At 41.6% G+C, this 25,892-nt stretch overlaps 1 long non-coding RNA gene across 1 annotated transcript in view; it reads right to left on the bottom strand.

Annotated features, from left to right (window-relative positions):
• The window catches only part of Gm32828, a 231,973-nt gene extending 206,939 nt beyond the window's left edge, over positions 1-25,034 (bottom strand). Inside the window, exons 1-2 of the long non-coding RNA XR_003950121.1 lie at positions 24,917-25,034; positions 24,454-24,614 (exon numbers count right to left, since the gene is read on the bottom strand). This is a non-coding gene — a long non-coding RNA (predicted gene, 32828). The remainder of the gene's footprint in view (positions 1-24,453; positions 24,615-24,916) is intronic.
• Between the last annotated feature and the right edge of the window lie 858 nt (positions 25,035-25,892).

A 25,892-nucleotide genomic window follows, 5' to 3' on the forward strand; every position in this document is an offset into this window, starting at 1 on the left:
GGGTGTTTCTGATTAAAGTGCAGTCTGGAGATGCCTGCAGCTCCTCACCAAATGGAAAAGATCTATCTGTAGTTAGAGAGTACTGGCCACAAATTCCTCCTTTCTATTTCTTTTCTGTGTTTGTTTCTTTCAGAGCTTTAAGTTGCATCCCAGATAGTTAACCCCTACTAGATATCTGATTATAAGACTCTTCAATGTCATAACTAAAGTCAGTACACAATGTGCTAATACAAAAAAAAAAAAAAATATCTACCGCAAGCTGAAAAGAGAAGAGAGTTGAAAAATCTTGAAGCCTAGGGAACCAGTTACAGGTATGGAGAATGCGCATTGTCAAATACAGTTGACTGATACACGAATGCTCACGGTGAAGAGCTTGTGCTACTCTGCCCTTCTGTGTAAGGCTTAGGAAAACAAAAACAGAAGGAAAAATACACAGAGTACCACAGACAGTCAACAGTGCAAACAGATTTTAGAAGTACTATTATTACAATGTAGAAAGTTCATCCACAAAATGTAGATAAACAGGTACTCCCTGTTGAAGGAAGCATTCCAGGAGATTCCAAATGTCAACAAGGGTACATTTGGAGAAATCTGAATGCTGGGCTATATACTAATCCAACAATCTAAAATTCTAAAAGGAATATAGGTCATGAATCTATGAGTGACATGAAGTTAAATAATGACCAAATTTTATAAATGATCCATGACTACTCCTGTTAGTAAGAATGGGGACCCACAAGGGGTTCCTTATAAGGAAATCTATTTGGAGATGACAGCGGAAGTCTATCTGTACATTTTCCTTCCAGCTCAAATTACTGGGACAGACATTCTGGGTACAAGCAACTCAGGGTGAAGAAAATCCAAAACAATAGATCAGCTCCTAATGTCACTTGTGTATCAATTTGTTAATGAGTTCCCTCAAGTATACGTTCCACATTGCTCCCAGAATGAGTGACATTTCAAAACTGAAGACCATGATCAATTCATTCATAGCCACATAAAACTTTCCAATGTCTCTTCAAGGACATCAAATTATTGTCTGTGGATTTTAAACCTACCTAAAATTCAATGATTTAACATTCACTCTTTACCTCTAATTCCAGCCACAGAATTTCCCATGTATTCTATTATTTTTCATTCTCTACATCTAAGTTTGAATTACTTGTTTCCTCCTCCAAATAACTTTGTAGCCTTGGTTATGTTAGCAGTGCTTATTCACTGTTCAAAGATGAATCAAACATCACCATTTAGGAATGTTTCTCGCCCTTTTTACTCATCTTTCTTTCCTAAGTCTAGTAGATTCCACAAGAGAACAAACTGGCATACATTCAGATGCAAGTTAAATGATGGTCTGATGGAGTGCTGGCTTTAAGTAATGAACACATGCAAAGATTTACTTTAAGGACCAAAAGCTACTCCAGTACAGTGGATGGTAACTGACACTACAGAGGGAATGGCTATCACCATGGGAGCCAGATGCTCTGAAACCTGAGGCTATGGCAGAGCTCACACTGAAATACTGTTCTCACTGTCACTCACTCTGGCAGATCTGCCTCCAGCCTCATGAGATTCGCACAAGCATGGCACATCCTGGACAGAACAGCTCCAAATAAAGAAAACCACCATAGCTAATCTTCCTCCGTGTCAGTCCTTAATGAGAACTAACAATTAATGGGTCCTAAAAGCTGGCTTTTAAAGAATAAACAAAAGGGTTTTTTTTTTTCTCACTTCACAAAAGTTACTGGACACCATTTATGCCTAGAGCTGGTGGCTTGGTGGCTTGTTTGAAAGCCATATATGAATATTACAACTAAAAAACATCCCATCTCATTTAGAGTAAACAATGGAAGTAGAGATGGTATTGTTTTCATGGCTTTCATTTGACATGGGACTTGCATGTCCACATGTGAGAAACTGACAGTCCCCACCCCCAGTTGGTTCTAATCATTAAACAAAGTTGCTGGATGCCAATGGCTGCACAGGAAGACAGAGGCAGGACTTTGAGGTTCTCAGGCAAGGAACTCTGGGGAGGAGAAGGTCCCAGCCTGACCTGAAAAGTATTGGACAGAAAGACAGAGACACTGCCAAGATGTAAGAGTCAAGGAGTCATGGCCCACAAGGGCTACAGGCCTGGGGAGGTTTGGAAGTGTCCACTCACTTAAGTGCTATTTAGGGCATATTTAAAAAGAGGGCTGCATGTGTATGTGCACATGTTCATGTGTGTGTGTGTGTGTGTGTGTGTCTTTCACTCATGGGTCCAAAACATTTGGTCAGGTAGCACGGAGTGTAGAGTGGATTAACTCACTGCCACTATGAAGGCAGGTAATGGATATGCAGACTTTTGATACTGTAACATGAGGTTGTTATGAGCAAAGTTCATGCTCAAGAAATGCTCAATTGAATTACAAAACAATCACCAAAATAACCATAATTTTAAAAAATTAATTACAGTTACTTGATACATATGTGTATCCTCAGCACACACATGGCAAGCAAAGGTTCAGTTGGCTTAGTAGGAGTCTTGTCTTTCCTTCCTTGTGGATCTCAAGGATTGAACTCAGGGCATCAAGCTTGATAGCATATAACCTTACCAGCTGAGCTAGCTCACCATTCCAACACAATGTTCAAAATAAATTTACTATTTGTAGTTTAGATTCATTCAAAGTTATCATTGAACACATGCAGCATACAGCCTGGGGGATGCATATTAAATATGCCTGCCCATGAATATAAGATTACAGAACAAAGGGAGCAGGTGAGAAACATGGGAAGAGAGATTACTCTCCAAGTTATGTGAGTTCCACCCAAGCTCTATTAAGCTTTCTGTCCAGTTGGAGAGATGAATAACACACACAGAAAATAATCCCAAAGAAAAGAGGAAAGGAAAGCAACTAATACTTTGGTAAACTCTTGAGATTATTTTGTTTTATAGAGAAAAGTGAAAATACATCAAGACTATTTCTTAAACAACAAGTTCCTTTAAAAATATATGAATGACAGTTCAATTAGAGAACTTACAATGAGCAGTATTAGTCTTAACATTGCTACAGAAACATCATTTAAGAAAAATGTAATAGTTGCTGTTCATGGAAACAAATCTCATATTATAAGCAAATATTTTGGTTGCCATGGTGCAGTGTGGCCTTCAGTCCATGTACTCACTTTATACTTGCCGGATTAAAACTTTCAACACCAGAATCTCTGCATGCCTTCTACAGATGCTGATGGGGAGCCAGAAACCCAAGTGCAGAAAGAAGGTGGGCCCATTATTTTGGCAAATTATTTTAGGCCTTAACTGTATACATTTCAACCAGGCCTTCCATAAGATTCAATAAAGGTAACATTAAACAATGAAAAGTCTTCAAATGATGAACTTGGGTTAACTCGGGCTCTGAGAGTCATTACAATCACTGTCATGAGGATGGATTAAGAAGGTTGTCTGTTCTCCAATTTAATAACACTTCTGACTGCCTCGTAAATTGTGTGATATATGTTCATTTGGCATCCAGTATTTGATTGGCTTGCTCCTCCAACCCTTCCTCATAAATTAATGTCATCATGAACATAGACAGGTTCTTTCCTCCTTTCTCTGAGTCCTTTTTAAATAGCTATTAACCCTTACTCACCCTCAAGACACTATTAATCTAAGAGAGTAGGCAACTAAAAGCCTCAAAAATCTCTTTATTTAACAGCATGTCTATGTTGCAAACTTTTCAGAAAACAAGATATAGCTGTTTTCTTTTCAAATAAGCCCAAAGAATACTTCTTGATGTATCTTCCATGCACTAAGTTCTGTTGTTTTTCATATTTATATGAGACAAGTCTAAGCTTTTTGAAGGTTCACAACTAGTCAAGGAACCAAATACCTTTTGGAAAAGAATTCCTTAGATACCCAGATCTTAAAGATTCTACTTTAGCCAGTGAACATTCAGGCTTAACTTGGTGGTGGGATAAGGAGAGCAAAAAATACTATAGTAAAATATTGGTAAGCACCCACTCCACTCTTTGTGAGGCCAAAGATTTGGTGAGAGTCTTTAGGAGGTATGAAAGCTCACATCTAAAAGTAAAATGTAAAAAGAGGAGCCAATAGGGCAAAATGTGAGCACGGAGTCAGGAGCAGGTTTTATACTCTTAGAGGGGACAAAAGAAGTGAGCATTGAGCCTTGCTTATCTAAAGAAAGGAATGAGTTTTAGAACAGGTTAAAAAGAAAGAACAAAATAAAGTGTAAGATATATTACTGATGAGGTATGAGACAGTCATGAAAGCAAAGCCTGCATGAACCATTTGTTTAGATTCTATTCTTGGAGTGTTTTCCTGAGCAGGGGTTTTCTGAATGTGACCAGATTTCCATTTTTTAAAGCTTGTTTTAACTGTAGTAGGTAAGAAGTTGTTTGAGGGACTGGAGAGCTGACTCAGTGGTTAAGAGCATTGTCTGTTCTTCCAGAGGAACCGGGTTCAGTTTCCAACATGCACATGGTGGCTCATAATTATCTGTAACTCTACTCCCAGGCAGATACAATGCCTTCTTCTGACCTCCATGAATACCAGATAACCAGGCATTCCTATGGCACACAGACATACCTGCAGTCAAAAGATTCACACACAAAAAAATATTTTTAAAATATCTGCTATAGTCCTACGTTGATTTTAAAATAAGCACTTGTCTTTTTCCAAGATCAATCAATGAGTGTGATTGCAGCTGAGCAAGGCGTTTTTGCAGCTGCCCTTTGTTAATGCCTGGGTGCTCTCTACAGCACCGCCCAGCACTGTATCATGAAAGAGCTGCCAAAGGATCTGATTCTAAATTCATTTAAACACAGGGTTCACTGCTTAATTTCTTAAATTGGGTCCATACAATAAGATATTGATATGGTTCTATGAATATTATGGGCACACTCTGAACAAATACTTACTGATATATTAGAATTGTTGAATTGTTACAGATATGTTTTATCTCATTTTTAATACTTTCTCTGTCATATCTGACTAGAACCCCTGAAAGTGCATGGCTCTACTTTACAATGATAAATGAGTATTTATATTTCTCTGGGTTGTACGGTATACACACAACATTTAAGTAACCGATATCTATTGTATTGTGCTAGAGATTGTTAAATGGTTTTGTAATATATTTATATTACAAATTTCTAAAAAATCAAGAAAGAGTTTTGGGGGGCTGGAATAAGCATTTAAGTTTGGTAGTTCAGTTTTCTTGAAGATATAACCTGAATGAAAATAATGATTATTTGGCTTTGGGCAATTATTTTTAAAATGGAGTGATTTTTTTTTTACATTTGAGAAGTTTGCTGGTAAGATTTCCATCACCATGCAAAATATGAGATTTTGAAAAGACATTTAAAAAGTAACAAAGGCTTATTTTAGCTCCTGGATTCAGAGGTCTATGATCACTAGGCTCTATTGACTTTTGGCCCAGGGTAAGGAAAAATAACATGGAAGCCAATAAACAGAAAAAAGGGAGGAAAGAAGCCAGAGACCTAGTAAGCCTTTCAAGGGCAGACTTCTAGTGATATAACTTCTACCAGTCGCTACCTACAAATAATCTGCAGCTCCTAATGTCTCTACAAGCTGACATTTGAGGCTGTAACATATAAGACTTTGAGAGATACCACTCATCTAAATTATAAAATGAAGTACTTGGGAAGTAAATGAAATAGGATAGGTTAAATGTCACAAGAATCTGAGTCGGAAAAAAAATGTAACAAAGATGACCAATACTGACACCCGTGTTACTCACTTGGGCAAGTGGATATGGAGGAGTCATTCTCTTGCGTGGGATTAGGAGTTCAGGTCTGTCTGTGTTAACGTGGAGAATTTGTTTGTGGAATTCCCAGCGAGGGGGAATTTTTAGTAGGAAGGAGGGTATATGCATCTCAAGACTAAGAAATATCCGAGGACAACTTGCTTTGCAGAGCTGATAATGTTAGAAAAAGAGGGGTACTCTGACTCAACAATTCTCAGGGCTTTGAATATAGAAGTGAGACAATGTTATCCAAAAGTAAGAAAGAATGTGACCAATAGTGAGAATCTAAAAGTACTTTTAGTACCTGTTTGAGAAGTGAGTCGCTTCAGGTTGGGGTTATCTAAAAAAATCATAACCTGAGAAAAGTGGATGGTACAATGGAGGGTTATGAGTACTGCCATTTGGCTATAGTTTGAGGTTTATTTGTTGTTACATAGTAGCTGTAAAGGATTTTGAGAACATATTTTAGAGAAAACAGAGTGAAAGAGAGATAGTCACTTACAGAGAGACTTCCTTCTATAAGTGATGTGGACCACAAGGGCATGTTGAAACTGGGAGATACCATGCGATGTTTAAAAATCATGTTTAAATTAGGAAAGGGCATTTGATATTCAGAGATCATTCGCTTATGGATGTGATGGAGAAAGTGAGTAGCAGATGGAGTGCTGTATCTGCAGTAATGTTGCTTGGGATGGGTATAGTTTTGCAGTTACCTGTACTTGACTAGCATGTCGTCAAAAAGGACATGGGGAAAACAGAAAATAGTTTTCATTAAGACGGCAAGCCTAGCCTGAGAGAACCACTTTCATTTCCACAACAAACACACCATCACTACTCAGTTCTAGACAGAAAAGAAGTCTCGGAAACAAAAGGTTACTTATCAGCATCAGCTTGTCTGCATGTGTGTTTCACACATACAAGGAAACAATAGAAACAGTGACTGGTGACTCCCTAGTCAAGTGACTTTTAAGGGCACAGCTTTGTTAGTATCCTGAGTCTGAACCTGAGGCTGAGGCCAGGAGGGAGCTGGAGAGATGGCTCAGTGGTTAAGAGCACTGAGTACTCTGCCAGAGGTCCTGAGTTCAAATCCCAGCAACCACATGGTGGCTCACAACCATCTGTAATGGGGTCTAATGCCCTCTTCGGGTGTGTCTGAAGACAGTGACACTGCACTCAAATATATATATATATATATATATATATATATATATATATATATATATATATATATAATTAATAAGTAAATCTTAAAGAAAAAGACTACATCCGAACACAAGATACTAGACTTTGTCCAGAGGTATGATGCCATAATACTGAAAATGGAAGATGAAGGATACAACAGTTTGCCTCAGAGATTATCTGTCTGCTGGAGTAAATGAAACAATGCTTATCTACAGCATCCTGAAGAAGAAATCCTGGTATAGTAATGTTATGCATGTTGTTGTTCTCAGAAGCCTCTTTAAGATCTTGTGACGAGAGTAAGAGCACATGCCAAGACAGGACTAAGAATAGGTGACAACTTGGTGAAATAAAATTACATAGTCCAATGAGTCATACCTTCAAAACAGGAGGATGGAAAGAGAACCATAAATGTAATTATTATATAAGAGCCTATGAAGTGTGTAAATATTACTCAACTCACAAGCTAACAAGTTAAGTCGGCACAGTTTCATATATGCTTGCTTAAGTAAGGATTAAAAGGACTTTGCTTCTCAAGATGGAAGCAATAGCTAGAGCAGTTGCCAATCCCACATCACCATGGCAGTCCAAGCAGATCTAGATTGACACACAAGAAATAGGTTGCATTCAAAGAGCAACACACTGAGCCTAGAAGCCTACCCCTCTAGAGCAATGAGTAAAAAAATCAGTTCCTTATCTGAGAGGAGGCACGGCCTCATCCTTCAGATTTGTTTCCTGGAAACAAACCCAACAAATAGCCCAGTTAAGGAGTGGCCAGGGCTTTGTAAGTGGCATAGCCAGCAAGATCTATGAGAGCACAAGAAAGGAAAGATGGAGTATAACCCAATAGTAAGCCCTGGTCCTAGGGCTGGCCCACAGCTCTGTAACTCAGCAACTTAGTGTACTTGTTCCTCCTTTAAAACAACTGGGTCTTGCTCCAATGACTAAAGGGGAGGGGCTCTAAGGCTCACTGCTATTCACGGATGTCATTCTGAAGGTGCCTTTATTGAATAAATCTCCTTAATGAGTCCTTAGTGACTATGCCATGATAAGTAGGTCAAACCTGAGAGAGAGGGAGAGAGGGAGGGGGAGAGAGAGAGAGAGAGAGAGAGAGAGAGAGAGAGAGAGAGAGAGAGAGAGAGATGATTTAGCTATTTTTCCCATCCTTTTTAGAACTCTCCCTGGTTTTGTAATGTTGAAATCAGAATATTACAGCCTGAGGAAGAAACTTCTGTTAATTCTCAAAGAGTTCACAATCTGCCACATAAATCAGAGTAATGTGGTGAATTGTGATAAGCACAGCCACACGTGTGCAGTTCCATTAAGTCCTTTGTCCTCCCAGGGAGAAGAGGGAAGGCTGCTTTATGTCATCTTGCAATATCAAATTATCTGCTATTTTTTAATATTGAACATCTTAAAGTCATATCTGGGGTTGTTTTGTGAAAAGTGAGCCGATGAATAATTTAGAATGGTATCTTTGCACCTTTCCCTGCATATAAAAAATGTAATCTGACTTAATTGTATGTTGCCATGATAACATTAAGGAAGTCCCTAAGGGATAACTGGGACATGCCCGGCTTAATGAAAAGTCAAAGGACATTACTTGAATTTATATGCACTCAGTTCTCAAGCCCAGGCTGCATATTTTCTAGGCTCCAGTGCCGGCCTCCCTCTCTAGAGAGCATGGAGTGCCTAGTGGTGTCTGCGGTGTCTCGCCATTGCTCAAACAGCTAATTAACTGCTTATCATAAATTTCTCATTTGGAAATCAAGAGGCTTGTGAAAAATCTGTTGGAACCATAAGCTGGGATCCATATAACTTCATTACTCATTGAAATCAGATTCCTTTTGATAGTAACATTTTCTTTGCTTTGTCTTTGGTGTGTGTGTGTGTGTGTGTGTGTGTATTCCCAGGTCCTAGGGCATCCATCACATTGATAACCATTAAAACTATGTGCTACACAACAACAAAGTAAGTGCCTACAGGAAAACCATACAGTAGAAGCAAGAATTACCAAGGTAAAATATGTCTGTATGTATGCAATGAGAAGCTCCACTCAGGACTAGCAAACGCAGATGGAGGAGGTTACCATTGACATTTGTAGGCAGAGAACTAGGTGCTGTAGAAGCCAATCAGAGTCAACAATCTAGACCTAAACTGGAGGCTAGGGTCAGCCAGTCCATGTCATGAAAGTTCAGTGAATAAGGAAGAGGTTGTAGGTAAACATTCAGAATGTCAAGAGACATGGTTGAAGAGGACTGAGCATTGGAAACTCCATGCCATTCACCAGCTCCAAAATTAATCCCAGACTGCGTGGGTTTGCGCCCAGCATATGTGTGCCTTAGGAATCAGCCCCGCCTCTCTCAGCAATGACTTGGCGCTTCTGATCAGGTGCTGACACTTACTGCATGGCACTAAACTTGAATGAAGGCTGTTTAGCTTACCTTTGATGCATCCTCTCACTTTCCTCTCCCTCTCCAAACACACCTGCCTTACATCCTAGTCTTTCTTTCTATAGGCATGTGGTCTTTGTCTGCTCCTCCTCTAGTCCCTCTCCTTTCTGTATGCCTCCTCTTTTCTGCCTACCCAAAAACTGCCTGTTCATTACACATAAATCCATTGCCAGCTTCTAGCAACTTCTGATTGCCTCCCACCACCACCACCATCACCAGAACTCTTTATTGCTTCATCTTTGATTGCAGCACTTGTATTACAATACCTATCATGGTGTTGACACTGTGTTTAAGTATTTATGCTCACTTCTTCCTAGTTCACCAGGTTAAAGTTATTTTTTTAAGCTTAGGACCTGTCTTGTTCTTTTCCTTTTGGCAAGGCAGAAGACAGTGCCATTAACTCAGCATTTGCCTCAAAAAACAATGTGTGTGTGTGTGTGTGTGTGTGTGTGTGTGTGTGTGTGTGTGTATTTGTGTGTGTGTGTGTTGCTTTTACAGTGTCACAGTGCATTTGAGTTCTTCTTTGTACTTGGGACAAATAAATGGTTCATTTTTTTTCAGGTGACAATCACAGTAGTCCTTAATTTCCACAAATGATGGAGCAAGGCCTTGGATTGGACAAATGAATAGATAAAACACTAAGACAAGTAGCATAATGCCACCCAATTGCACAAAAGACCCAAATCTGCACCCAAAATCTGACTGTCCTATAGTATCTGATTGGCTGAGCCACTGGCTCTTCTTAATGTGCTCTGTAAGAGTGTCACTCTCACAGGAAGAAGATAATGTGTCAGGCTCAGAAGAGTAAAACTGTCCTCATGAATCCTGGGTACTCCTCTGAGGATCTATTATATCAATGACCTAGTTGAAGTAAAACGACTTCTGTGCACTCAGGATGAACTTGGCTTGATTTAAAGGGTGAAACTTTCAGTGAGCCCCACTAATGACCTAAAGCAAAGGTCAGTTCCAAAGAGAAGTGAGGAAAAAAGAATGTATGGGGCAGCTGGAAAATTCTAAGTCAAGATTTACATTCTTTAGAAATTGTGAAGATCTGGATATTGAAGGAAGCAGCAATGAAGAATGAAAAAAGTTGTAGAAATAGACAAGAAAAAAAAAAGACAATCATTAATTAGGGAGATGAGGAAAGAGTCATCAGCCCCTAGGAACTGTGTTACCTGAGAAAAATGCAGTACCCTCAAGAAGGATCGAGCTTTTAAACATTTGGTCTTATGTGTGCATTTATGTGTTTATCACCGATGTAACCACACACACACACACACACATACTCCATGGCAGGCAGGTAAAGGTCAGAGGACAAAATCAGCTCTCTCCATCCAATCATTTTTGTCCCAAGAATCTAACTTAGACTTCAAATAACTTCCTGCTGAGTCACCTCACCAGCCAAAAGGCCAACCTCTTCAATGACACCGGGTGTTTAAATTCAAGAGGAAACGTTCGTATTGATTTTGATAGCAGGATCAGACTGGGAGTTAAGAAATGGAAGTTTGGCGTAGACTGTCAAGCCTGAGATAGATTGGGAGAGCTTGGGTAAGATGCAGTCTGGAAAGAAGGAGGCACAGGTCTTTCCCCCAGGGGCTATCAGGAAGGAAGAAGACTGGGCTAAGGAGATGGAACACATTTCAGTGGTACTACTCTGGTACTTACAGAAGTAAGACAGACATGTTCTTTGGGATTCTATAAGCAGAGGAATAATGAATTGGTTCTCTAACGCCAACATCTACCACAAGAGCCAATTTCTGTCCAGAGCCTTAAGCAAAAGCCACAGCATGCAAATGTTAGGTGGCACAGGCTGCTGATTCTCCATGCAAGTTATAAGGTGACAAGCAGCCATGAGCCACTGTTTGCTATATTCTGACTATATTTATTGTTACATTAATGGCATTAAGGAAAATGCAGTACAGTGGTCTAGCTCTCAAGCATCACTGATTCTCTAATAATCAAGCATTATTAGAATCATGGACAAATATGAGGTGTTTCTGGCTCTCCTGCGTTTATGTCTTTGGACAACCCTAGCTATGATGAAACCTCACAGGTAAATGCCCACTATGACCACCTGCTTCTAGAATAGTTCATTGACCACATAATCCCAGAGAAAATTGAGCTCAATTTGGAGCCTTTGTGGTAGAGGACATTGTGACAAAGAAGCAAACTTCCAACTTGTTTTCCTTGAGTATGGTGGCGCTATTTGGGAAGGTTGTAGAAATCTTTAGAGGATGGAATCTCATTGAAGAAAATAAGTCACTAGTGGTGGGTTTTGAGGTTTTACTATCTGTGTGACCTTAATCCTGTTTATTCTCTACTCACTGAATACTTATGTAATACTACCAGCTACCTCCCATTCCTGTCACATGATACCCCACCATGATGGAATTTGTCACCTCAAACTCAGCCAGCCCTTACATTCCTTTTGCATGTTGGTTGTAGCACTGTAAAAAGTAACTTATTCCAATGAGGATCCTCTTGCATAGGTGACAGGCTGAAATTTTCTCTCCTCATCTATCTTCTCTGGTGAGATCAGAGAAAATAGCAATGAAGAACATGGCATTTGAAGGAACCTCTAACCCTGAAAAACTGCAGATCCCAAAGTTGGTATCTATCTACCCTTGTAGATGGATTCCTTTGTTGACGAGTTTCTCTTCAACTCAAATTAATTATGCTACAGAGATTTCCCTGAAGCTTACTAAAGGCAGATCATTCCTCAAACCTACCTAGTGAGAGCTAGTCTCACTACCTTTTTGTTTGTTCAAAACAATTAGCACTGAGTTGTGGGGGTTTTTTATGCCCATTTACTTTTGTAATCATTCTTTCATATTTCCCCTCTGCTTCTAAATAATCTTTGTAAATGTTGCACACATACATGCATGTTCATACATACATGCATGTTCATACATGCATGTGTGTTCACACATGCACACATGCATGTTCATACAGGCATACAAGTAAACCATAAGTATTGCACCTCTTTTCCTAAGTAAAGGTAAGAGAGAGGAGAGTGGAACAAATATCACAACTAATAAAATGAAGTTTCCTAAAGTTTCACTGTCATGACAAGACTCACTTCCCCTCAAAACTCATTGTTTCACAGAGGGCCTCCATTTATAATGTGAAAAATGAAAGACTCTCATACCTTGGGTGGCAAGTTATAATGAGTTTGTAGTGATGACCGAGAAAAAAATTAGCCCCCTCTGGAACTCCAAGTAGTCTTCATTGCTTCCTGCAACCCTGAATTAGACATTGGTATGACTTTAGAGAATTAGGGACAACAAAGCTGACTCTATTGAGTGAAAGGTCTGAACAATAACAGTAAAGTCAAATGACATCACATGCGATCACATAGATACTCCTCCCAGAAAGTGGATATCAAATTTTTCCTCATTTTCTGAATGAGCAAATAGGCTCATGGGGATCGGCAGTTTTGCACAATGGTAAGAAGGTCCATCCTACATTAGAAACCTCACCTCTGATGTCCAGAGTCTGTCTTCCCTCCCAGAATGCAGTACTGTCTCTTATTTGTGACCTTCAACTAAAAGCCAAATCTCACAGCTTAAAAATTCCCAGGAACTGATCACCTTCTCAACACACCTAGTGTCAGCTCTTGAGGCAAGCACATCTAGGGGCACTCCATCTGATTTCCTTCTTATAGATCTTTGTATTTGAAGGCATTGACAGCATCACTAGTAAGATTACTCATGTAACTTGTGTTCTAAGCAATAACCTAAACCAGGGTCTTCTACTGCCCAGCAATTGTTTAACCACGGAATTAAATTAGCTTATTTTAGTCACTCTTTGCATGGCTATGGACCCAGGAGCAAATCAAGAACGCCTTAGAGGAAGTCCGTGAAGGTGGAACTTAGCTGGAAGTTCTACAGAAGGTAACAAAACAGAGGCAAAGAGTTATCGAAGGTTCCCAAAAGCCTGCATTACAGGGATGGTCCCTAGCCTGTGGCATATCAGGAGACATGAAGAATGCAGGAGGTGAGCTGAATGAGAGCTTTGGGGCATTGGTGGTTTGCCCTTGATGAAATTGTCAAACCCTGGACTCCTCTTTCCATTTTGCATCTTGAGAGGTTTTGCCTCCCCAGAGACTCAGACATTATGAACAAATTCATGATAGACATGACGGGCCAAAATAAATCTTTTTCTTCTTTATAAATGGATTGTCTCAGGCATTTGTTTCAGTAATGGAAAGCTGACTAACATATCTGCTTGGTTGTAACAAATATGCACTGAGCTCTCTTACTTAGAAGTTGCATGGAATGTATTATTTCTCTACCTGAGCTCCTTATCAATAAACAGATGAACGTGACATCGTCTCAGGAAGACCCTCAGGATTAAATGTGGCAACATGTTTATTATTCTGGTCACATATTAGGCTTTAATAAATATTAGCTCCCTTTACATTTGTACCTTTTCCGACATAAATTTAAACTAAGTTATTGATTTATGAGTAAGTTACTATAATATCTATTATTAAAACTAACTTCAAATAACTTATAATTGACTGTTACACTAAAGCAGAATGTTAATCCATGGAAATTTTCAAGTTCCCTTAATGAATGTCTATATTTTGAGATAGGGTCTCACATATTCTAGCCTAGTGGAAAACTCACTATGCAGCAGAAGATAGCCTTGGGCTTTTGCTCTGCTTAATTCTTCTTTACAAATGCTAGGATTGTAGAATTGTGTCAGTATAGACAGTGCTGGAAATCTAACACCAGACTTCATACATGTCAGGCAAGCACTCTACCAGCAAAGCTGTAGATACAGACCTGCACTGGCTTTAACAGAATACAAAGACTGACGGACGTGAAATAGGAGGCCACATAAAACAGGTCCACAAGCAGTAGTATAACCTTGAAGCCATGCTCCAAGGAAGTCTCTTTTACCAGGTTTTAGAATAATGACCCCTGCCTAAAGAAGAAAATCAATTACAATATAGAAAAACATCATCTAGAGTAGAACTGTATAAAATTCACTTACACAGAAGGTCCCTACTCAGCAATGCTAATACTTTGACATGTGATTCATTTTCAAGAATATGAATGTATCTGTATAGAGAGCTATCCATTTGGGGTCACCATCAAATCTATTCCATACTGTGAGCATCACTTGAATGTGATTCATGCCATCACTTGATATTACTCCTAAGGCTCCAGATTCAAGTCTTTCTCAACAACAGACTGTCCCAGATGTTTTGAAGATGGTCTAGGAGAAGTTTCCTGATAGTACTTTATTTTTTGTTGGGCCATGAGAATCAAGTTCAGCTTATTACTTGTAATGATCACCTATCATCTGTGCCCTGTTTACAGATCCAGTCCATTCAGAGACAAGGGTCTCTCTGGCCATGGGATGGGAAAATAGAGATGACAAGGAATGGATGGTTTAACCCCTTATGCTTGCTCCATTTTTCTGGAATTTAGTCATAAATCTATCTAAACTTGTTGTTTTTCCAAAGGTCTCTAGGCAACACAAGGCTGGGAAGGAGGAGGCAAAGAGAACATCTTAGAAGTAAATTCTGTTAATTTATCCTCTCAGGGTTATTTGCTGAATCAAGAAGTGGTTTCTGTTCTTACATATATTTCCCATCCTTTTGGTCCAAGAACTGCTGAACTAAGAGTATCCAACCTACTCTTAGATACTCAGGAATGTCGTTTCCTTTTAGCCCTTGTTAATCTTCTCTTGCTATTTCTCCCTCAGAAATCAGGGGTGGAAAACATGATACATATGTTTTGCTCTCAATTTGGTTCTAGAAATTATATATATATATATATTCATATGTTGCTCTCCCTAAAGGGTGTATATATTTCCAGATCTCAACCTAATTTGATTGGTTGTGGTTAGAGTTGTAGAAAGAAAGTCTAAAAGAGACTATCAGACCAGGTAGAGAAGATGCTAGAATAATCAAGGCTTCTAAGGAAACACAATTTTGACACATCGGAGATTGTATCTCTGTGTGGGTACTGCTAAAGTTCCCAGGCCCTCTTCCCACAGTGACAGCAGCCTTCCTCAAACCTCAGGGATGCCCTGTCTTCCTGTCACATTGTGAAAAGCCAGCCCAGAGATGTGTTTTGGTCTTTCTGTCACAGAAGACTTAAGAAGAGGGACTCCCCACCGGAGTTGCCAGCACTGTTGATGATACTTTTGGGTTTTACCGCAGAGGTCCCGTGTTGCACAGATGGAAATGGAGGTGTGAGGGGGGTACCAGCTTCACCTATCCTTTCTGAGGAACAACTAACTCTCTGATCTTCGTGGGAATACTGGTGATGCTTTTATGCCCCAAATTTGTCTTGATTTTAAAAATCAGCCGTCTTTATTTTAGCTTAAGATGGGAAATAAGCAGGGAGTAAAAATCTCTCTGTGTAAGCAGGAAAGCTAACTCCAGAGCCGGGGAGGATGTAGGGAGGCAAATCCATTTAGCCTTTCTTCTGTGCATTAGGGACCCACGTGAAAAACTTGCAAGCAACCCAGAGAGAGCAAGAGCAGACAGCAGGGAGTGAACAAAGCAGATACTTAGTGCACATAGATAATATCCAACTCTAGTATCAGGGAGTGTGTGGCCAGGGAGGGCATCTCCTAGGAAACCATCAGATTATACCAGGAGAGACAGGCTTTAACATAAAAAGAGCTACAGGGGAAACAGTGCACTTCAGCTAGGAACAAACTGTGTTCAGCTATGCTCCCACCATTCCTTGTACAACAAATAGGCCTGCATTGCTCAGGTGGATACAGCTGCACCTAGGGTGGGGACTCCTGTGCTCTGAGTTCTCTGTAAGAGAACTACTAGACAAAGCACAAGAAGCAGAGAGCTGACCACTCACCTTACCAGCCACGTTGGGGCTGCTGGCAGTATCCGTAATTACAGTGCTGCAGAAAAAGCATGAAACTAAGGAGGAGACTCCTTGCAAGATTGTGCTGTGTGGGGTCCTGGGAGCTGCTGACAGATGTAAGTACTCCCGGGGAAGGGAGGATTGGCCACTTGTTGCTCTTCCTGGGGACTAGAATTTGGTTCCTCCATATATTCTAGGCATCTCACAACTACCTCCAGCTCCAGCTCCAGGGGACAGACACCTTCTCATAACACCCTCAGTACCCCACAAACACATGAATAACAATAAAAATAAATCTTGAAAAAGGAAAACATGCAAACCTTTTTCCACTACCTTCCCTCATTGTCTTTTGTTTCCTTCACCAGCTTCTAACACACAAACACATATGCAGACATATGCACTCATGCACGCACATGCACATACACACATATATACAAGGTGGGATGAAGGAGGACACACAAACATATAGTGGGTCTGTTGCACTCTTCATTTTTTTTTTGTGAAGTTACTTCCAGAATTCATTGCAAGGTTAGCTTTTTAAAAAATAAAATAAAATTAGGCCTAGAGAGGTGACTCATGGGGTCAGACCACTGGCAGTTACTTCCAGAGAACCTGGTTTGCTTCTCTGCATCTAAATGGTGCCTCATAACCATCTGTAACTCCAGTTCCAGGGAATTTGATTCCCTCTTCTGGCCTTTGCAGACACCAAGCATTCATGTCACAGATTTTTATATATATGTATACATATGCATGCATGCAAAGCATCTCTACACATAAAATAAATTTTAAAAATAAATAAAAGCAAAAAACAAAAACTAAGTCCTATTTAGGATATTTCTTCATTCCTCCCTCTGCCTGCATGGCCAGGAAGACATGGGTAGAAGGGCCTGGCCTATCTAAGCAGAGGCCCACTGGGCATGAGCAGCCCCCATGCATAGCTTCAAGTCCCATAATGATGGTCATAGATCATACAGAGAACCTAAAATGTTAGTACTCTCCCTGATAACTGGGAACTCTTGGTTGCCTAGCAACAGATAGGGATAGCGCAATCATAAATAAATATACTTCGGAATAATTTTCTGAATCTTGTCATTTAGCCATTTAACAAATACAAGCCTGGATAATGAGATTCCAAGGTTGTTTCGATGTTGTTGTCTCTTCCCTGAACATTTTGCTTCTATCTGGTTAGGAACATATTTCATTCCAGTGTTTCTCTTGCCCAAAAGTGCTCCTTGAGAATGTGCAGGCAGCACTGCACTGGTAATAGAAGACATCAAGCCATCCTGCCTATCTTGGATCCAGAGCTGGCCTGTATTCTAGTGACCAGAATTCTTAGGACTCGTGTAGATGAGTTGCTATGTGATGGGGAGGGGGACATTAAAAGGACAAATCCCTTTATATAGTGAAAGGAATATTAAGAAATGTGACTGTTGTAGGCTACGGAGATAGCTCAGTGTGTGAAGGGCCAGTTGCACAACTGTGGGGCTCTGAGTTCAGATTCCCAGAATCCAAAGGAAACTAGACAGACAGAGACACAATACCATGTATGTTTCTCACATACTCACTGGGAGATGGGAGGCAGAGAAAGGAGAGTCCTTAGAAGCTTGCCTGTTGACTGGTCTGGCACACACAGTTGTGAAAGACACCAAATAAGGTGGAAGGGGAGACCCTGTGACCTCTATATTGCAGTATATGCACAGCTGTGCTGTCATGCATGTATGTGCAAGCAATGTGTGTGAATACACACATACAGAGACAGACAGACAGACAGACAAGAAGCAGAGATTTTTTTATAAGAAATATAATTTTCTTAAATGAACAGGCTATACTCATAAACCAACAACTGTACTCTGGTGAACGGAAGGTGTATTTGTTTCTGGACATTCATTACCATACATTACAAAAGCAATGATTTAAGATGGGGCAGATCTAGCATGTCCTACAGTAGCAGCCTAGCATCTAAAAGCCAAGCTTCAACTTTATCATTCAAAAATAGAGGACTATTCTGAAAGCCATTGCTTCAAAGTATTGCAAGGAATACACAAGATAAACAAGGCCATGTGCATCCCAGGGAGGGTGCATAATAGGTGCCTAGGAAGCACCGCTGCCCTGCATTCCACAGACAGAAATGCCCTTGGGTTCCTGAGAAAGCAGTTTAAACACCACAGCATCCTCCTTAGACAGTGAACTGGAGCTCTAATTCAGCTTTTCTGCAAATTCAAACCAATGGTCCCATCTTCACGTATCACTGATGCTCTGTGGTACACGCAGGAAAAGAGATAGGCTAAGTACTTCATATGTGTGCAACCTTCAGAGTCTCTCTCTCTCTCTCTCTCCCTCCCTCCACTATATCCCTCCCTCCACTCTCTCCCCTGTTTCCTCCCTCTGGCTGTTGAAGCTACTTCTGACTCAAAATCTCTCCCCACATGCAGTCTCCACCCCACCCACTCACTCCCCCCACCCTTGTCCACTGTCTTATTCTGCCTCCACCTTCAGCCTTCACCCAGGACACTCTGACCTCCCTTTCCCTCCTCTTGCTAAATTTAGAGGAGAGCTGTCTCCCTGGTGTGAGAGGTTGGGGGCTGTGGCAGCAGGGTACTGAGCTGATCTTGAATTGGCTGTAGGCAGTGAGGGAAGGACAAATGTCAGGAAGACCTGCTGGCTGGTCACCCTCCCTCAGCCCTCCCCCCTCCCCATCAGCTCCTCAACAGAGTCTCTTGACAGGCAGGGTAAGAGGAAGAGGGCACGAGGGCCTTTGAAGTTTGGCTGCCTGTCACCAGAGCTCAAAGAGACCAAGGGCTTGTCAGAGCACAAGTCACTAGGGCTCTCCCCCTTTCCCAATTAATTCAGTTGGCTCCAGAAGGAAAAGATTGTGATCTGCCCAGAGCTGAGGCACAGGCTCAGCTCACTGGTGCGACACTGCTGCATCTTAAATCCTCGAGTGCTGGACCACAGCCATGGCACAAAAGTTTCCTTGGCCCTGAGCACCAAGCACCAGCCCCAGAGGAAGCAGGCAAAGATTACCTTCTTTTGGTCTGATCCTAGGCCTATGTACTTGCTGGTCAAAATCAGGAATCCTGGCCCTAGATCTTCCTCTTTCTTCGGGTTTGCTTTTTCTCATCCCCCAAGTTACCTCAAACCCAGCACTAGTCACTTATAACAGGGAACTGCTGGGCATATATGGGAAGGAAAAGCATAACTCCTCTGAAGGCTGAGTCTTAAAAAAAACACAGAGCAGAATGAAGAGAAGCAAAGGTCATTGTGTGTGATTGAAACTACCATAGAGAACCCTTTGCTTCTGTGCTGTCCTAATTACTTTTCTTGTTGCTATAACAAAATACCTGACAGAAACAATTTAAGGCAGGAAGAGTTTTCTCTGGCTCACGACTTGAGGGTCTAGCATATGTTTTCAGCCTGCAGGAGCCTGAAGCAGCTGTCATTTGGCATCTGAAGTTAAGAAACAGAGGCAGATGAAGGTTATGGCTTAGTTCACGTTCCTCTTAATTCAGTCAGTTCAGGACTCCAGACCGTAGAATATACCACCCAAACTCAGCTTAGGTCTTTCCTTCTCAAATTAATACAATCTAGAAACTCCCTCAGAGACATGGCCAGAGGATTGTTTCCATGGTGATTTGAAATTCGATGGAGTTGACAATCAATATTGAACACCCCATATGCCAAATTCAAACAAGGAGGAAAACGATTCATAATTTTCAGCAGCAATGGTATATTTGTCAGAAATAGAACAAGGACCCTAAGGCAAATAGCAATGCCATTTTGCCCACTCTTCATCTTTATAATCAACTGTTTTGATTCTTAATCTAAACTTGAGCTGATGGTGGTTACTGCCCCCCAACCCCATCCAGTTAGTGGAATACTCCAATCCATTTGTGTCTATCCTACCCTCTGTTTCCCCTGCTACAGCTGCCTTAGATTGCCCACAAGCACCTAGTGGCCAAGTCTGCATACTTCCAGAGCCTTCTTAATGAACATATGGCAGGATGGACTGGGGCAAGGATGGAGCAGGGCATCAGGAAGAAGCCTATTTTTGATGCTAGAATGGTATCTGTTGTATGAAATATTTAAAAAAACAAAAACAAAAACAAACAAACAAAAAAACCATCCCATGCTATCGCCATCTAGGCACCAGTGGACAGGCAGGCCTGTTCTCCTCCCGACAGACTCTCTGACTCAGCCCTGAAATCTCTTCTCCCAGTTCACTAAGTTTCCACAGCTGACTGCTGCCACACCCACCCCATGCTTCCAAATTCCTGCAGCTGACTAGAGCACACTCTTGCACCCCACATTCGGCCGCTGTACCTTTCTCCAGAACCCAGCTGAGATGCCATGTGAAAGAAAACACCACACAATCTTAGTTTAGAATCAACACGTAACACAATGGCTGGGCACAGAATTTAGCATTCTAATTTTGTAAACTAATCTATGTTATATAATTCCTCGAGTGGCAGCCAGAAATGGGTGAGAGGTCAGAAAGGAGACATTCCATGATAAAAATCAATCATGTTTTCAGCAACACTAAAAAAGAAAGCCTCTTGGGAAAGACTTAAAGCAGGGCATCTGTGGGAAGAACATGGCATTTCTGCTCAAAAGGAATGTTATCGTTTTAAGGGTAACAGTGTGCTTGCTGAGCTAGGCAGATGACAGTGGTACAGAATTCATAAGTCTTGAGTTCTGATATGTGCCCTATCACCAGTCAGCTGGATGATTCTTAGTGGGTCCCTTTACCTCTCTGAGCCATGGTTTCTCAATCTGTAAAAATGAGGAGCATGCATGCCAAGTGTGTCTCTCGGGAGTGATATGGGGACCAAGTTCACAGGCAGATGGGGAAGAGCTTTGTAAGGTGTGATTTGAAAGCTGTGGCTGTACAGATTGTATTGGCAAGACAACATAAGGTGACACAGAAGGATTTTAAAGAAGAAGTAAGCCCTGAAAGTCACAAGCTGAAAGACAATGTAAAGTCAAGGAGCCAGGTATGGTTTGAGAGGATGATAATGGATAATAGATTCTTTTGTGGAACAGCTGTACATGGAGCCAGTTGACCACATTCTTGAGTCTAGCCTTGTGTCAGTAGTATTGTTTCACTTAAACTCAGAGTAGTCCAATGCAGGACCATTTGCTTGTGCAGTGTGCCATGCTCAAATCCCTAAAGAAAGACAATGCATACAGGATATTATAGAAGCCATAAGTTGCTGAGAAATGATATACAGCACATGGCAACACCCCATAGACTCAAATCAAAGTCCCCATTCTCAAACATGGCTACCCTTTGCTAGCTTGACCTCAAATGAGCTGCACAGAGAATGCCATTCTAAGAAAATCACACATGGAGTCACAAGATGGTAAGGGTCAGTTCAGTATTGTATCAGGTTGCTCGCTGGGGAAATAGGTCCCAGTAATGTATCTGACCTTTGCCCAAGTAGTGACAATGTTAGGCCTGAAATTATTCTACTGGAGGGATGAATTTAATATATCTGGGTACAAGGAAATTGGAGACATTGGAACATTCCAAGGCATAAAGAAGTGTTCAATCAGCAAATGGTGTCATTGCTCCTTGAAGACAGTGGGCTCACACAGGGCATTCAGTTGACAGTGCAGCACAGTTACCTATGCCAACACAAGCTGAAGTCATCAAAGGATCTAGGTCATTTCTCTAAACCAAATGTCTCATCTCTAGCTAGAAGAATCAGGCTGGGAGCAGTGGGAACTGGTAAATTAATGTTAAGTAACTTTGTTCGTCTTCCTAGGTAATGGCTTCCTTATTTGGTCTTCACATATTTTTTTTTTAATTTCAACCTGGCATTGCTTGTGTAAAAGCCAGTCTACAAAAGCAGCTCTTACATGGAAGAATCATTCACCAGTTCATCGTGGCTGAATATGCAGTGCATTTCAGACAGCAAGACATCAGCTTGTGAGGAAGAAGATGTAAGCTTCACCTGGTCAAATGAGTGACCTCTGCTCAGAGATACATAAGCAAGACACATCAACCAGGCCTGAAAGAAGACAAGAAAGTATCTCAAGATGACCTCAGCAAAGGACACTGGTGACAGGCTTCACTGTGTTACCCTCAGTGGGGTAGAAGCTGCCAGGCCAACTATTTTGGCCTGGAGTTATTGTCATACTGTCATGAAGAGGTAGAGACTGTCCTTAATGCTTAGACTATAGGGATCTGCGCCCTCCGGGACATGTGGAAGCACACTCTGACTTTATGTCCTCATGTAGTATAATGGCAATGAATATTTAAAGGTATGGCGCCATAAAACTGTGGGATAGGAGGAAAACACAAGCCTTTGGGGCCTGCTTGCTACACATTGCACGAGACTATGCTCGTTTACTACTCCCAAGCTGCTTCTTAACTCACTTGCAGAAATGCCACGCCCGCACACTGGCACTGTGCCCTTCACCCTTGAAGTGTAAAAGTCAGAAAGGATGTACAAAGGGTGGCAGCGAGTGAAGTCAAGGCTGCTGCCACTGCTACATCAGAGAGAGCCCCAAGGAATCAGCAGTACTCAGCTGCTCAGAGCTGCAATGAAGCAATCGTGAGCACCCCAAAATCAGGAGAATGGTCTGGCCAGTCAGCCAGCAGGGACTAAGACACAAAGACAACAGATGTCTTGCTCCCTTCTTTAGTTTGCATTGATTTTCATTGTGGTGCCTCAGAAAATGCTTTCAACTAGAGTTGTATGAGCAATGCTCAGAATTCATTTCTGGATTTATATATTAAACTATCAACCCGCTAATTCCAGTATTTGCTGGCACATGAACATACACACGAGCACAGACACATACATGTATGTGTGCACACTTCTTAGAAACGCTCTGCCACCTGCCATGTTTGCTCCTGTATATATTTCAAAGTTTTTGAAATTTTGAAGTTTGTGCTTCATCCTAACTCTGGCTATGCCATCTGAACATCCCAAATGTAATGTTCAGTAAGAATAAGCTCAGAGAGGATAGCCTTGTCTCCTTCAGCCTTCCCAAGCTCCTAATCTTATCAAGAATACTTGTGACACCCTAAATTCTGGACACTTCTGCTGTGAGTCAATGGCTATAGGATGTGCTAGTCACTGAGCCCTAAGTAAGGACCTCCCCACCCCCGCAGAATCTAGATTTAGACCAGCCTTATCAACAAGTAAATTTCACAGAGGTACAGAATAAAACAGAATTTCAAAACTCATCTTCCCCTCCCAGCTGCCATCAGGCTGACATGGAGCTTGTCATTCCCTGGTGGCAAGATCAAGGGTGGCCCAAAGGTAGAAAGGAAAGTTAAAACTATCAATCCAGAAGTCTTGCTCAGGGGTAACATAGATATCAGTGAATGTGGATACTAAGATGCATGGAGGAGGGGTGGAGGCATCTAAGAGCACATGTTATGTTCTTTGTCCAAGTCAACTAAAGCAGGCTGGGACTTACGGAACAATCAACCCCATTTTATTCCCTGCAGTGCATAGCTAGGTAGAGACTTGACGCATCCGCAAGATGACAGTTCTAACCTATATACACATGGCTCTCAACTCAGGAGATTTCTTATAATACAACTGCTCTAGCAGAAAAAGATTGATGATTTTTTGACCTTCTCTTGAGCCTCATGTCCTTACCCAGCAGTAAGTCACAACCCATGGCCTTCTATGAGACAACTGCAGGACCACAGTGTCATACAGTAGCTGTGGAAATAGCCATCTTCTTAAGGACCGCAAGCTTCCTATGTCAGGAAAACTCTGCAGTCATAGCCACAACAAAAGCCATGCTGGTGCTGATGCTGCTGCAGCCAGTTGAAGACTCTGGAGGAATAGTCTTTTCTTTGCTAAATCCTTCAGAGCTTTCCCTCGCAGTACCCAACAGCTGTCTTTGAAGGAAGACAAAAATGAGCAAATGTGTGGGTAGATGCACGACATGCTCATTTTCTTACTTTCTAGGATCACCACAACTTTCTCTGTCTAGATGTAAATCAAGCTTCGTCTCTGTGGCTTTAAAAAGGCCCAATCCCTAGAGGATTCGGAAGCAGGAAAGGATACAGCCAGGTAGCTGTATCACACACCAGCATGCATGCACACATGCACACACATGCACACACATACACACACAATGAAGATATGACACGCTCAGGGCTATTCACTCTCTTTGCTTGGCTTCTCATGTCACAATTATATAGAATCTAAGCAAACCAGCTGACTTTCAAGTCACTCTCCTTACCAAACTGCATGCAGGCAGCTTTGAGGTCTTTCCTCCTCCACATCTTCTTCCTCCCTCTTGCTTTTGCATCATCCAAATGCTCACTAATTCTTCTTCAAAGCTCTACAGACATCCACCCAGGAGCTGTGGAACGGCTTGAGCCATACATACCTGTCAGGAATCTGAAGAAGGACAGAAACGCAGACAAAGAGAAAAAAATGCTGAGAGCAGGCAGGCACACACCAAGCACTGCAGGCCCAGGCTTTTGTGAGTAATCATTGTTCTCTGCCACCTTTCAGTGTCCTGTCCTTTCTCTGCCCTGCTCGGTGCACAGGCCCAGAAAGGAGAGCTGTCAGAGTAGACAGGGCTGGGCAGTAGGGAGGCAGCAGCAAAAACATCTCCCTGCTTACTGACGTCTTAATAATTGCCAAGTTTTCAAAGAAACTTCCAACCACAAGGAAACTTCCAGACAAAATTGACTTACAGTGGAAAGCATTTATCTGCAGTTCTTCTCCACGTGTACTTCATGACAGCATCGTGAGCCTCCTGCCTTGACTTGAAATCTTGTCAGCTTGTAAAGCAGAATGGAAGAGTTACAGCTAAGGGGGTGAAAAAGAAAAAACAATGCCAGTCAGCCTTCTAATTACCTCAGAACTTGCTAAGGGGTACCTGGTTCTAAGCTTGAACCCCAGAAATACCTGGTAGATTCCTTTATCTATCAAATTGTCTGAGCAAGGGGTCTCTCTGCAAGCGCAGCATCTGTCCATGCTGTTCAGAGCTGCTCAGTGACACAGCTGATGTCGTGGGGTCTGGGCTCTCTGATCGTGGTCCCTTCAGGATCTGGAAGAAAGGGGTCTCTAGTCACTTATTCTTGAGTGACAGGAGGGCCAGATCTCAGTGTCTCACAAGGAGACTGCTTCCTCTGCTCACTGGAAATAACTGAATGACTGGGGTGGACTAAAGAAAACAGAGCTATGCCTCCCCTTTTATGGGACCATTGTAACCATAGCCTTCCTCTACCAATGACTCCTTCAGAGTCTGTTCTTCCATACCATATATTAAATGTTTCTCAGAGCTCTGTTCACAGACACCATTATCCAGAAAATGACTCTGGCTCTCCTAGACATGAAGGACCTCTATTTTTCCTGAGTTGAATTCTGAGGCTCAGGCACTGACCCAGGAAGATCTCTGGCAAGAAAGTGATTTCCCCCCTTGCCTGTCTTCCTGCTCTAACTGGGTGACTAGCTTTAGGTGCCACACAAAACACAGAAACATCCCTGCCTGTGCTTCAGACTTGTAAAGTACAGAGGGTGGGGGTGGGGTGGTTCATGGCTGACTTTACTGCTTTTAAAAGATCTCCTTTTGCCAGAGGCTTACTCAGCACTCCCCATAGAGGCTGGTACCATTGTGACAGCCTCATTTCCCAGCCTGCTTGTTATTAAAGTGCACAGTTTCCTGGC

The sequence above is a fragment of the Mus musculus genome, chromosome 12 (genome assembly GCF_000001635.26).
Source record: "Mus musculus strain C57BL/6J chromosome 12, GRCm38.p6 C57BL/6J".
NCBI classification, from domain to species: Eukaryota; Metazoa; Chordata; class Mammalia; order Rodentia; family Muridae; genus Mus; species Mus musculus.